At 37.3% G+C, this 13,277-nt stretch overlaps 1 protein-coding gene across 31 annotated transcripts in view; it reads left to right on the forward strand.

Moving 5' to 3' along the window:
- The window catches only part of LOC131434953 (glutamate-gated chloride channel), a 449,131-nt gene that overhangs the window by 99,412 nt on the left and 336,442 nt on the right, over nucleotides 1-13,277 (forward strand). For all 31 annotated transcript variants that reach the window (XM_058602298.1, XM_058602294.1, XM_058602295.1 and 28 more), the window contains exon 3: nucleotides 1,809-1,832. The gene's annotated coding sequence lies outside the window, so the exon portion shown is untranslated. The remainder of the gene's footprint in view (nucleotides 1-1,808; nucleotides 1,833-13,277) is intronic.

The raw sequence follows: 13,277 nt of genomic DNA on the forward strand, positions 1-13,277 counted from the left end.
CTTCAATGCTCTTGCTATACACGTTTAAGTTGAAAAATTTCGATTCTATTGGTAGTTAGATTATATAAATCCTTCCACAGATCACTGAGCTATGAGCTTTCAAAATACGAGAAAGGCAAACGCGCCATATGAATTATCCTCTTTGATACTCGTTTATACCAAACATTTCAGAAAAGTTTAATTTTGAACTATTTGAGATTATGTCACACAACTGAAAATTTTATCATAAAATTGTGATCATATTTCCGATGGCATGTAGCAAAAATTATGTTGATTCGTTAGATACAACAAGAGATATTCACGATCAAAAACTTATCACTCTCTCAGAGGGTAAATTTTGAAAAGGCACCCCATAGTAAAGTAAGTCGTATTCACGACAAAAGAAAGAATGTCACGTATTCGGTTGAACGCCACGCTAAAACAGGTATGTAGATGTAATGTGAAATACATGGCCGAATTGACTTGAGGACGATTGAAATGATGGTAATTGAAATATTCAAATACCTGCAAACAGTCGGTCGATTTTCGAGCTTGATTAAAAATTATGGTTGCAGTAGTGCCAAGATTTTAGTAAAAAGAAAGGTTAAAATACAGCACACAATTTGGACGATAGAGTTGCTCTTCGAGTGAGATTAAAATTAAAGTTGTTCAACTAACTTTCAGCAAAAGAACGAATCCAGAAATGTGGAGCCGATCGTAAGACTTCATATACTCTGACTTCAAAAGGACTGTGCAATGATAAACCATTTATTTTTCACGGATGAAGAGATCCATCCGACTGAAGACTAAGGGTGAAGCCAGAGAGAAAGCGAAAGCGACGCGAAGCAAAGCGGTGCGAAACTTGACAGATCGCACGGAGTCGCGCGGCAGAGCTTCGTTCATTCAAGCTCTGAATATTTAAAAACCCTTGTGTGGAGCATTCACATACATTTTCATAGACACAAATTTTACAAGGTTATATGCACATGGTCAGAATAAGCGGCAATAGTAAAATGATTCTATTGCAATTATCCACTGCCCATACAGAATCGGATCGCGAAACGAGAATAAGCGACCGTTTGTTGCTTCAGAGAATCCCCACAGCAGCGTGCTAGCCGTTGATTCTCAGACGGTTCACCGAGAGAAATTCGCTCTCGCACTGGTGTCTATTCTATGTTAAATGAACTATGCCGGTTTTTTTGTTGTTGCGATGATTTCTGTTTCTCTTTGATGGCACTGATTCAATCGTGTGAAGAGTTGCGAGTGAGCGTTCTTTGATACGATAAAAGCCATCCTTGGGTAAAGAGTTTGTTTCATGACGTAATGATAATTTGACTTTGTCGCTTGCACATCTAAATTCTGTTGTCTCTGAATGAAATTTCAGCGCATTGTGATATGAAAAATTGCATCCATCGTGAAGATACGCATATTCACAGTTCTGCAATTTTCAAAACAAAAACACGATTCATAAAACAACCTCCTACGTTATTCCCATTCTTTTCTAATAGGGGTTCTACAATTCGACTTGATGACATTTAACACAATGCATATACCGGCAAATGTAATCTTTTTATTTGGCAACCATACCTAATTGAGCATATGGTTCGAAATAGTGGAACGCACGGATCCAAAATAAATTTACTTGATAGGAGCAGCTGAAAATTTTAGACAGAAGTAAACAATATTTTCCAAAGATATGTATCAGAAGACCTCCCCGTTGTTTTGTGTATCATTACTCCATGATTTTTTTTATATTAAGCACAGAAAATGAATTTGTAATAACACTAAAAAAATACGTTTCTATAACCACATATCTTTTGTCTTTTCAGGAGTTTCGTCATCCGAAAGATTTGGTAAGTATATAAACATTTTGGTAAGATAATTCGTGAAGTTGCTCTTTACTGGTAACGAATACTTATCGTCTAACTGGATACTGGCTTTTAGATTTCGAAAATCTTAGACGCATTTGTGAGCTACTATTTATTTATTTATTAGGTTCTCAATGCCCATGCTTTTGGATCCGATTATAGAAGCGTATAAGTGACGTAACCGACGAGTCGTAATTTTTGCCTTTCTCTGTAGAAGAGTAATAGAATTGCTGTAGAAACCGTATTTTGAACGCAGTAACGGAGACAAGCAACGGAGACAAGCAAAGTCTTGGCATTACTTGGCATTACATTTTTATGGAATCTGGCCTTTCTGTTTCAACAGACGATTCTTAGCGTACAGAATCATTGCATCGTAGTACTATCCTACTGACGCTAAAAATCCTTCCAGGTCGGGGTTCGAACATACGACGACAACTGGCTTGTGAGACTAGCGCCCTATGTATTGAAAAGCCAACCCGGGCAACACATAGTGTTGTAAACTATTCGACTCAGTTCAACGAAAACAGAAAATGTCTGTGTGTATGTGTATGCATACATACGAGGTCTGTTCAAAAAGTTCCCGCAATTTTTTAATTGCGCGCGTCTGGAGAGTCCGGTGGTCAAAATTTTTTTTTATTGTGTTGGTACATATGTCCCTAATGTATGGTGAAATTTTCAGCTGTATTCATTGTTTACATTCTGTCTTGTAGCGGCTGGTGTAGACGTGTTTTTTTGAGCTCGGCGATTTTTGTTAGTTTAAACAATGGAAGAATTGAAGAGTCAAAGAATTTGTATTAAATTTTGCGTGAAAAATGAAATAAAGTGTAACCAAGTGTGCGAAATGTTACAGAGAGCCTACGGTGAGTCTGCTATGAAAAAAACAAGTGTTTACGAGTGGTATAAGCGGTTCCAAGATGGCCGCGAAGACGTTGAAGACGACGAACGCTCCGGTTGACCCAGCACGTCAATAATCGATGAAAATGTGGGAAAAAATGATTATGGATGATCGCCGAATCACTATTAGAGAAATTGCTGATGAAGTTGGCATATCAGTTGGCTCATGCCATCATATTTTTTCAAATGTTTTGGGCATGAAACGAGTGGCAGCAAAATTCGTTCCAAAACTGCTGAATTTTGATCAAAAAAACAAACGCATTACAAGACTTTAATCATGCCCCAACCTCCTTATTCACCAGATATCGCTCCGTGTGATTTTTTCCTGTTCCCAAAGTTGAAGAGACCCATGAAAGGACAGCGTTTTTCATCGATTGAAGAGATAAAGGCAGAATCGCTGAGAGTACTACAGAGCATTACAAAAAGTGACTATCAGGGGTGTTTCGAAGACTGGAAAAAACGCTGGCATAAGTGTATTATATCTAGGGGGGATTACTTTGAAGGGGGCCATATAGATGTAGACGAATAAATAAATATTTTTTTAGAAACATGAGAATTCCGGGTACTTTTTGAACAGACCTCGTATGTGCTTCTTCAACGAATTTTATTCACGCTCAATTTTCTGATGACTGAACCGATTTCAACAAACTTAGGCTCGTTTGGAAACTAATTTACTTCGGTAGATGGGATTTTTGATACTGAACAGCCTTCCCGCTGCTTCGCGAAAATAATAAAGCGAACTAATTAAAATAATGAAGCGAACTACATTATATATTATAAGTTTTGTATTTGTTGTTTGAAAGATAGTGATTTTTGCGCCTGTTTGAAAATGGCATGAAATTTGTCCAACTTATATAGGCTTTTCCTCACTCTGTTGGTTCATTTAGACCAGGGGCTCCCAAACTATTTTAGGTCGTGGACCCCTTTACTAAAATTAACTTCGGCCACAGACCCCCATTAAAAAATTCCTTTGAATTTTTTTGCTTTTTCAAAATTGATGTAAAATACTTACCTATTTCTGCGGATGGTCAAATAAATAAACTTGATATCCTTCTTTCATCAAAATGTAACAAATTAATAAACATAAAATTCAGTAATACTCTTCATTTTACTGGGCTCAATAATCTTAATAATTATTAATCAATAATACAATGTTTGTTTCCACTTTATAAAAAAATTATCACGAAAATCTTAAAGTAAACATTAAACAAGTTCAATGTGAATGGATGAATTTGGTGATTTTCCACCAATTTAGCTATATCCGGTTCAATATTAGTGAGCAGCAGTCTTAAATCTCCGCGCTCGTTGATTTTCAAACGGTTTTTTTGTTTTGTCAAAATGCGTGTAACCGCGCTAAAGCCTCTTTCCACTGGGTACGTTGACGGAAATGCGATTAAGAATTTTTCCGCGATGTGCCACAACGCAGGATATTGTGTTTTAATGTTGCATTGCAACCAGAACTTCTGATGTAAATTCAAGATATCCTCAAACCTCTTTGTAGAATCCTCGTGTAATGCGTCCAATTGAGTGGCATATGATAAAATAACGTTGTCTTGAAGCTTCTTCATCTGACAATTTTTACAACTGCGGAAACTGTGACTATTGCTTTCGACCTAGATTTTGTTTATAAAGTAATAATTTTCCAATGAACGCCGATATAATTGATTTGGTTTTGATCAAATCATCATCACTTGATCATCACACTGCAGCCGCCAATTATCTTTGTAGAAAATTTCAAAGATATCAATCAAGTAATAAATATCTTCTTCGCAATTATTGAGATTTTCTTTAAAACTCGAATCTATTTCTTGTAGAAACTCCAATAGTGATTCAAAAATAGCTGTAAATCTTGTTAAGCAGGAGCCTCTCGATAACCACCGAACTTCGGTGTGCAGAAGTAGCCGAGTAAAGACTTCATCATTTTCCTCACATAGGTGAGTAAATAATCGAGAGTTCAAAGAATTACTACTAATCTTGTTTACAGCATTGATAACATATTGTAAGGACTAATGAAATCTAATCTGTGGATCACACAGTGAATAACCAATGTCGCATGTAGTTGTTGCTTAAAGTGAACCATACAACCTCGATAACGACCGACCATAGATGGTGCACCATCAGTTGCAACAGAAACTATGTTTTTCCATGGAATAGTTTTTCCGAGGAATGAACGTTCCACGGCTTGAAAAATCGATTCTCCTTTTGCATCAGTTACTAAATATGTAGCAAAAAGCAGTTCTTGGCATATATTTCCATCTTTGATGGATCGAACATATCCTAACAACAGAGCTTCATTACCGGGTAATGTTGACTCATTAACTGGAGAGAGAATCTGTTGGTCTGTAAGAAATTACATAAATTGTTTTCCACGTCACAACTCAATTCGTCTATTCTTCTCTGAACGGTATTATTACTCAAAAGAAATCAATTGCTCTCCAAAGGTATGTGCTTTCTCTGATTTCGCTATCAGTAAGAATATATTTTAGGACGCTCGCAAACCATCAACGTCTTGCTTAGATGATAATGATTTTATGGATGACCGTTTTTCTATGTTTTGCTTAAGGGCTTGAAAGAAAGGCAAAGGCTTATTTTTTGTCAGCATGCACGCTTGACAAGTGATCCTCCAATTTTGAAGACTTCATAGTATCGTTACTAAACTACTGAACCGTTTCACAGATTAGACACATCGGCAACTGTTCATTTGCTAGAGATGGAATGAAGCCAAACTTTAAGTAGTCCAAACAGTATTGTCTACATTTTTTCATGCCTGCCATCATAAATCTCGCAGTAAATCTGTAATTAAAAAACCTGTTCTAATCCACCTAGTGGTGTAATGATACCTTTCTCATATATAATACTATTGTAATGTTTCTCTTCAATTTTGAAAGAAACCAAGAGATTGTTCGCACATTAAATAGTATTACATACAGAACGAAATAGTGCTTTGCTCGCGTAGGTCATCCATAAGAAAGCAAAGTGGGTTCACTATTATATGTTCTTCAAGCACTGGAACCAAGAATGGCTTTTATCGTATCAAAGAACACTCACTGGCAACTCTTCAACGATCGAATCAGTGCCATCAAAGAGAGACGGATATCATCGCAACAACAAAAACCCGGAATGGCTCATTTAACATAGAATCGACACCAGTGCGAGAGCGAATTTCTCTCGATGAAATTTCTGAGAATCAACGGTTAGCACGCTGCTGTGGGGATCCTCTCTGAAGCAACAAACGGTCGCTTAAAGGCTATCCGCATTAGGCCGATCCGACCGATCCGAGCTCTCCGGCGTCTTTTCTCTGCTTCGTCTATGGATGAGCTGCACATGCAGCTGTGTGCATGTGCAGCTCAGCCATTGGCGAAGCAGAGAAAAAGTCAACGCCGGAGAGCTCGGATCGGTCGGATCGGCCTAATGCGGATAGCCTTTTATTCTCGTTTCGCGATCCGACCATAAGACCTTTCATTTGACCATAAGATTGGGAATATCGGCTCTGTAATCTATAATAAAAGTGAGTGTTTGCGCACACTAACGTTTGTGGTTTTGTCGGACAAGTGTTCGGATTCTCGCGACGAAGTGAAAACTCGCGGATACTATTTAACACTAACTGTATTTATTACAACGATCACTAGAAGACTTGGACTGACTAACATATATGACTTAACATTTAATCGTACTATCGTACTGTCGTACGATCGCACGATCGTGCCTGATCTGATCTGCACTACGCTTTTATAGTCTGCGTACATTATTATAGGAACACAATTTGTATCTACCGGAAAGCACATATCATAAGATGTACCGGAAAGTAAGTACCGTAATCTTAACTACTGTCAACTGAAACTTACACTTTGGCGTGAACAGTGAGTAAGATCAATTTTTGAGGATACGACTATTATCTCCTGTCGCTTATCGGTAACCGGGAACCAAAATAGCCAGAATCAGTTTGTTTAGCTGCCTATAGAAAATGGCTATCGATTTGTGTAGTTTTTTTTAACGATTTTTCGTTTCGCTGGTTTAAATGACGGTGTACAATAGTTTACACACTTTATCCTATAACTCTGGAACCGGAGGTCGTATCCGGATGAAATTCAGGAATTACGTAGGGTACCACGCAGGGGAGACCTTGCATTCGAATTTAAGTTTTTCAAAATCGGTTTAGCCATCTCCGAGAAAACCTCGTGAGATTATTCATATAACGTTTGAATCAAATTCGTCAAGTCCAGAAAATGTGCACGTTTGACAAAAATTTGAACGAAAAGTTAAAAATTAATGAAATGGAAGTACCTTTCATACAAAATAATCATTCTGATATTTTACCTTTCTCTATAGAAAGTTAACGACTTTCGAACGGAGCCCCGGAGATCCATAGTGTTATATACCATCTGACTCAGCTCGACGAGTCCAGGAAATGTCTGTGTGTGCACTTGTTTAACTCTCAATTTTCCTAGAGATGGCTGAATCGACAAACCACAACTTAGGCTCGTTTGAAAACTACTGTTGGATTGTGGATGAAGTTCAAAGACGGAATTGCTGACACTTCCGGTTCCGGAGATGTGATCGTAGAAGTAACGTAACCGACAAACCTCATTTTTTTCTTTATCTACACTCAATTTCCTCATTTGAATTTGCTCATTTGCTCCCATCTGTTAAGTAGAGTTTTTTCAACCCTGCTTACCGCGTTTAAATTTTGGAAACACAACTGAACTGTCACATTAGGCGCCCTGTCATGCTTTAATTATTGAAAATTGCTTAATGACATAATTTGTCAAATTCTCGAGATGCGAAAACGTCATGAAAATCGATTTTTTGAAAATTTTAAACAGGTGGACCTCCTGAATATCTTTTGTTGTACTTATTATGCTAAACACAATCCTATTATGTTTGCTCCATGCCATCGGAAATTTCAATTTATGATAAAACTTTCAGTAGTATGAGACAACCATAAATAATACAAAATTAACGTTGGCTGAAATTTTTGGTATCAACGAGTACCATTATTGCTGATCCATCGCATTCAATGAAAATGTCTAAAACAATCGATCACTACCAGAGCCAGTAAATTACCGATTAATGCGCTATTTGGTATTATATATAGGACCTTTTATCAGGGCACACAGTGCTCCCAAAGAAAATTTTGAAAAAATCACTATGAAGCCTGACGAAATTTAAAAATATGTTTCAGTCTATCTAAAGATGTGATGATGGCTTCTAAATCAACGTTTAAAAAATCGGTTTAATAAAAATAACAAAACGGACGATGACAAGAAATGGCTTGGTATATTTATTTATTTATCCCAGATTCTAGCTTCTTCGAGTCGTTCTCCGAGGGAATTTTATTTTCTTCCAATGAAATGTTAATAGATTCACTTTACCCTATTTGCTCCGCACCAGAGATAATTATTTTCAACAATTTGAAGGAAAATTCTCTCGAATTTGTTAATACCAAAGAAAATGATAATTGTAAGAGGCTAAATCCAATCCCAAAGCACTATTAGGTATTTTTTCATTGAAGTGCTAGTGAATTAGTCGTGAATGAGTCATAATTCAGTATAGCTACACCGTTACGATTCTGAAAGCGAAGTATAGGTTGCACAATGCACTATATTACTAATCCGACATTTTTTGAAACTGTTAGACCCTGTATGAACTGTTTTGTCTCATAGCCGGCTGTTAAATTTTATAATTTTATTGAATAAAACCTGCCCATTAAAATCAGTACACAAAAATTCTTTCGTTTTGCAAGTTTTCATAACACATGTCCGACTTAATTTCATTAGGCATATTAGTGTCTTAAATCCGGCACCGAAAGAACTTCCGGTGCACGATTTCTCATAGATGACTGTTCCATAGATTGAAATGAACGTTCTTATGATCCCATTTGTTTACAATAAATTTTATTTATATTCGACTTCTGCTTCCATGATTACGATTTCGTTGGTGCTGTACATGAGTGAAGAACTTTTCTTCACGGTATGCTACAAGACGTGAAGTAAAGTCATACAGCAAATGTTTGTTTGAACACAATCACAATCACAATCTGCACATTAAGATTTTATTACACATAACATTTCAAACATATTTCAAACATCGAATAACAACAAGATTTCATTTGAACCCATTTTTGAAACGATCGATTTTTTTTCATGGGAGTTTGCACTGTTTATATATAAGAAACTTAAAAAACGATGTTCTCCAATTAATGTTCATCGAAACTAAAAGTTATGAGTCTTATTTTCTCATGAGCATCTACAATATGTGTACCATTCATCAAATGCTAACCTCATGAAGCATAGTAATCAGTTGACGCTCAAGTTCATGAACTAAAGAACGAACGAAGCAGCTCTCTTTGCTTTGGTTACGCTGTGAATTTTGCCCGACCTACGAATATGTATCAATAGCACAAAGGGTGAAACTCTTTTGTTCGTATTCGTTGCTTTAATTTGCAAACCCTGCCTTCAACATGTTGGTACTAGTAACACAACTTCTTTTTTTATCATGAATATTTCAAATAACAACTTATATCAAACAATAGGGGGTCGATTTCTAGACCTTATCTAGACCTTATCGACCCCCATAGTCAGTTTTCGTTTACGTTGACCCCCGCAAAAAGGATATCGACCCCAAGGGGTCTATATCGACCACTTTGGGAACCCCTGATTTAGACATTCTTATTACGGAAGTCGCTTCAGAGGAAAAAGTAATAACTTGGCCCACCTTGATGTTATTATTAACATCACTTCACCAACATTTTGCTGGAAAAAAGATTTGTTTTTACTACAGTGATCGGTACACGGTGCGTGATACTAACAAGGAGTGTAACACATGGATCAATAAGTTCCGAGACAAACAATGGAAACAACATTTTTTTTGCAAATTTTTTTTTTATTCATCAACATAATCACCTTTCAGGGTGATACAATGGTTCCAACGTTTTTCTAATTTTTCAATACCATGTTTATAAAAAAAATTAGCTTTCGCTTCAAAATAAGCTTCAGTTTCAGCGATGACCTCCTCATTTGAGCCAAATCTTTTTCCCTGGAGCATTTTTTAAGATCAGTAAAGAGCCAGTAATCACCGGGGGCTAAATCTGGCGAGTATGGGGGGTGGGGAAGCAGATCAAAGCACTATTCGTTTAATTTCTCGATTGTTTTCATCGACTTGTTTTTGTTCCATCGAAAGCAATCGCGGCACTCACTTGGAAAAAACTTTTTTCATGCTCAAGTTTTCATGAAGGATAGTAAATACACTTCCATATGATATCTGTGTCATCTCAGCAATCCCACGGAGCTGCACTTTACGATCTTTCTTTATAATTTTTATCACGTCACTCACATTTTCCGGTGTAACGGCTTCCACAGGTCTACCCGAGCGTTCCGCGTCATTTGTGTCGGTACGACCACGTTTAAACTCGGCGAACCACCGACAAATCGTTGCTTTTGATGGACAAGAGTCCGGATAACATTTTTCAATCCATTGTTTCGCTTGCACGGTGTTTTTACCCATTAAAAAACAATGTTTTATCAAAACACGAAACTCGTTTTTTTTTTCATTTTTTAAACAAACTACAAAACGACTTTACTCCAACCTCGATAACTCAACTGTTTCTGGTCGGATCGACTTAAAATTTTGACCCGTTTCAAGCAAAGGTTAGTACTCTAGAAAGACGTTGTTACTGGTTTACTACGAGCGCCATCTCTGCTTTCGTCTCGGGACTTGTTGATCCATGTGTTATCGATAAGTAGTTAGCAACATTTAAATAGTTGTTACTCTGAAACGGCTTAATTTTTCGCAGCGTGTTTTGCGGTGACATGTTTGTTTACATGTCAATAACAGCTGCGCAATCGATTGGTTTCGGTACGGTTTATCGTTTCAATGATGAGTCGAATTGATCCGGAAACGCGAAAGAAAGTTCTGCACACTTGGTGCTCAGAAAGTGGTGTCACGTACAACGAAATTGCAAAACGGGTGAAAGTGCACCACACCAGTGTCAAAAATATTATCGAGAAGTTCGGTAAGACCCTTTCCATGAAGGATTTGTCCCGATCCAGTAGGAAAACGGGTCCCAGCCAGCCCGGCTGGGACTTAAAAGTGGTTGAGTACATCAGGAAAAACCCATCGGCGTCGACGCGGGATTTGGCCAAGCAGTTCAACACCAGCATCGGGATGATTCAACGGATCAAAGTTCGGAGCTCCCTGAAAGCGTACAAGAAACAGAAGGTGCCGAGAAAGCCCCTGGTACAGCAAGTTCAGGCCAAAACAAGAGCGCGAAAACTGTATAACCGGATTCTACAAAAAAAAAGACGGATGCATCCTGATCGACAACGAAACCTACGCCAAGGAAGACTCTCGAGCGCTGCCCGGACCGCAATATTATACGAAATCGGTGTACCAGGACCTGGACGACACTGACACCACGGTGGCGATGAAAATTTTTTGGGCAAAAAGTGTTGGTCTGGCAAGCAATTTGTACCTGTGGTTTGCGGTCGTCGATTTTCTTCACGAAGGGCACAAATAACGCCAAGGTGTACGAGGAAGAATGTTTGAAGAAGAGAATGCTGCCATTGTACAGAAAGCATAAGGCTCCTCCTCTCTTCTGGCTGGATTTGGCTTCAGCCCACTACGCCAACTCCGTTCTACAGTGGTTGTAAAAAAATAATGTACAATTCGTAAAATCAAAGTGAGGGGAAGTGAGAACATTAATAAGGGCCCATATGGCTAGCTTTTCAAATTTCGAATATATAACCGTGCTAGTAACGTAATCAACATTTTTTTTTTCTTTTCGTATAATTATTAAATCAATTGTAATCAATCTGAAAAAATTGGTGCCAAAAAGTTCCAGAAATCATCTCAATAAAAAATCAAAAAAAATTTTTAAGAGCCTTTATCGATGAGAGAAAAGATAGTATCACACCACTGAGTGGATTAAGAATAGGTTTCTTTTATTTACATTCTTTCTTCTCGGGTGATCATGATCAATTGTTTTATTGCTGATACTTTCGGTTCCGAGAATGCTACCGAAGTATGCTTTTGTGAATCATCCGAATCAATCTGAATGAATTCGTGTCATAAAGCAGCTCAATATAAAAACGAGGGTGGGTAATCTCAGAGACATAACCGAATTAACGTGAATACGCATAATTTTCTCTAATGAACAGATGTAATGATCAATAAAATCAATAAAATATCTGACACCTCTTGCATAATCCGCAGTCACCAAAGCACATTCAAACCAATACTCCCAATGCATTTTCCTCGAACGCAAAGCAGCTGAATGTTGGTTTAGTTTGCATTCGTTTGGTGTGAAGTTCAGCGTTGCGAACGGTTTACCAAATTAATTATTTTCATTTCAGATTTACATATTTCAACTGTTGATTATTTCTTATAGCTCTTTTGTAAACATTTTCTACGTCGTTGTTCACATTTCGGTGTATTTGGTTCCAAAGCAAACGACCAGTAGCTGAATGCTGCTGTAATTGTTTTATTTGAAGCGAAACTCCCTACTACGAACGGTGTACAAAATCAATATGAAAATGCCGATTTTCTAATACCAAAGCAAGGAAATATCGTAGTAGTTCTTTGCGCAAAATGGTGGAGACTCTGAAAAGAATCGATAAATAATCTTCATTTCGCTGGAATAGCAGAATATGTCTTCTCCATTTAAAACTGAAATCTGGAATCGAATGTTTGATTCTGTATCTTGAGCTGAATTCTAAACCTGTAACTATATCCAAAAACTGACCAATTACATACAGAAAAACAGCGCATGCAACGCTTCGTAACATTTATAACATACAAAAAAGTAACCCATGTAATTAATTTCGTAATATCATATGGACAATAGCATTCAAACCAATTCGCGTCCTCTCATTCTGCTACTAATATAGAAAGCAACAGCAACCAGCCAACTCCATTCTATTGACAAAATACACTAAGACCACCGTTTTCGTATACATATACATACGTTACCTTTTTTTACGTAACTGTTTTTACGAACCAAATTCCAAATCACGTAATCTTTTTTTACGAAACAAATCCCACATAACGTAGACATTTTTTACAAACCTACTTCGCTACAAGAGGCATTGAATGGATACAATTTCCGGGTAATTGATATTCCCTGTAAACCACACCAATATGGGTATTTTTGGAACGGGTTTTTTAGTAGATCCCGGAAAACAATGTTTGGGGTCGTTCTGAAATCCAAGATGGTAACTTCGGGTTTATTGATATTCCTTGAAAAATTTTATAATTGGAATATTTTTGGAACGCATTTGATGATTAGATGCAAGAAAACATTGTTTGAAGTAGTGGTAGCCGCATCCGGACTTTTGATATTTCTTGAAAAAGGTTAAGTCACATTGTAAGAGTTTTCAAAGAATATCAATAAACCGGAAGTCGTCATCTTGGATTTCGAATCGACCCCAAACATCGTTTTCCGGCTCCTACTCATCAAATCCATTCCGAAAATATCCATATGATTAGGTTTTAGAACATTTACTGCACAATTTGTGTGAAGTGAATTCCAAATATCGTAAA

The sequence above is a fragment of the Malaya genurostris genome, chromosome 3, assembly GCF_030247185.1.
Source record: "Malaya genurostris strain Urasoe2022 chromosome 3, Malgen_1.1, whole genome shotgun sequence".
Lineage (NCBI taxonomy): Eukaryota > Metazoa > Arthropoda > Insecta > Diptera > Culicidae > Malaya > Malaya genurostris.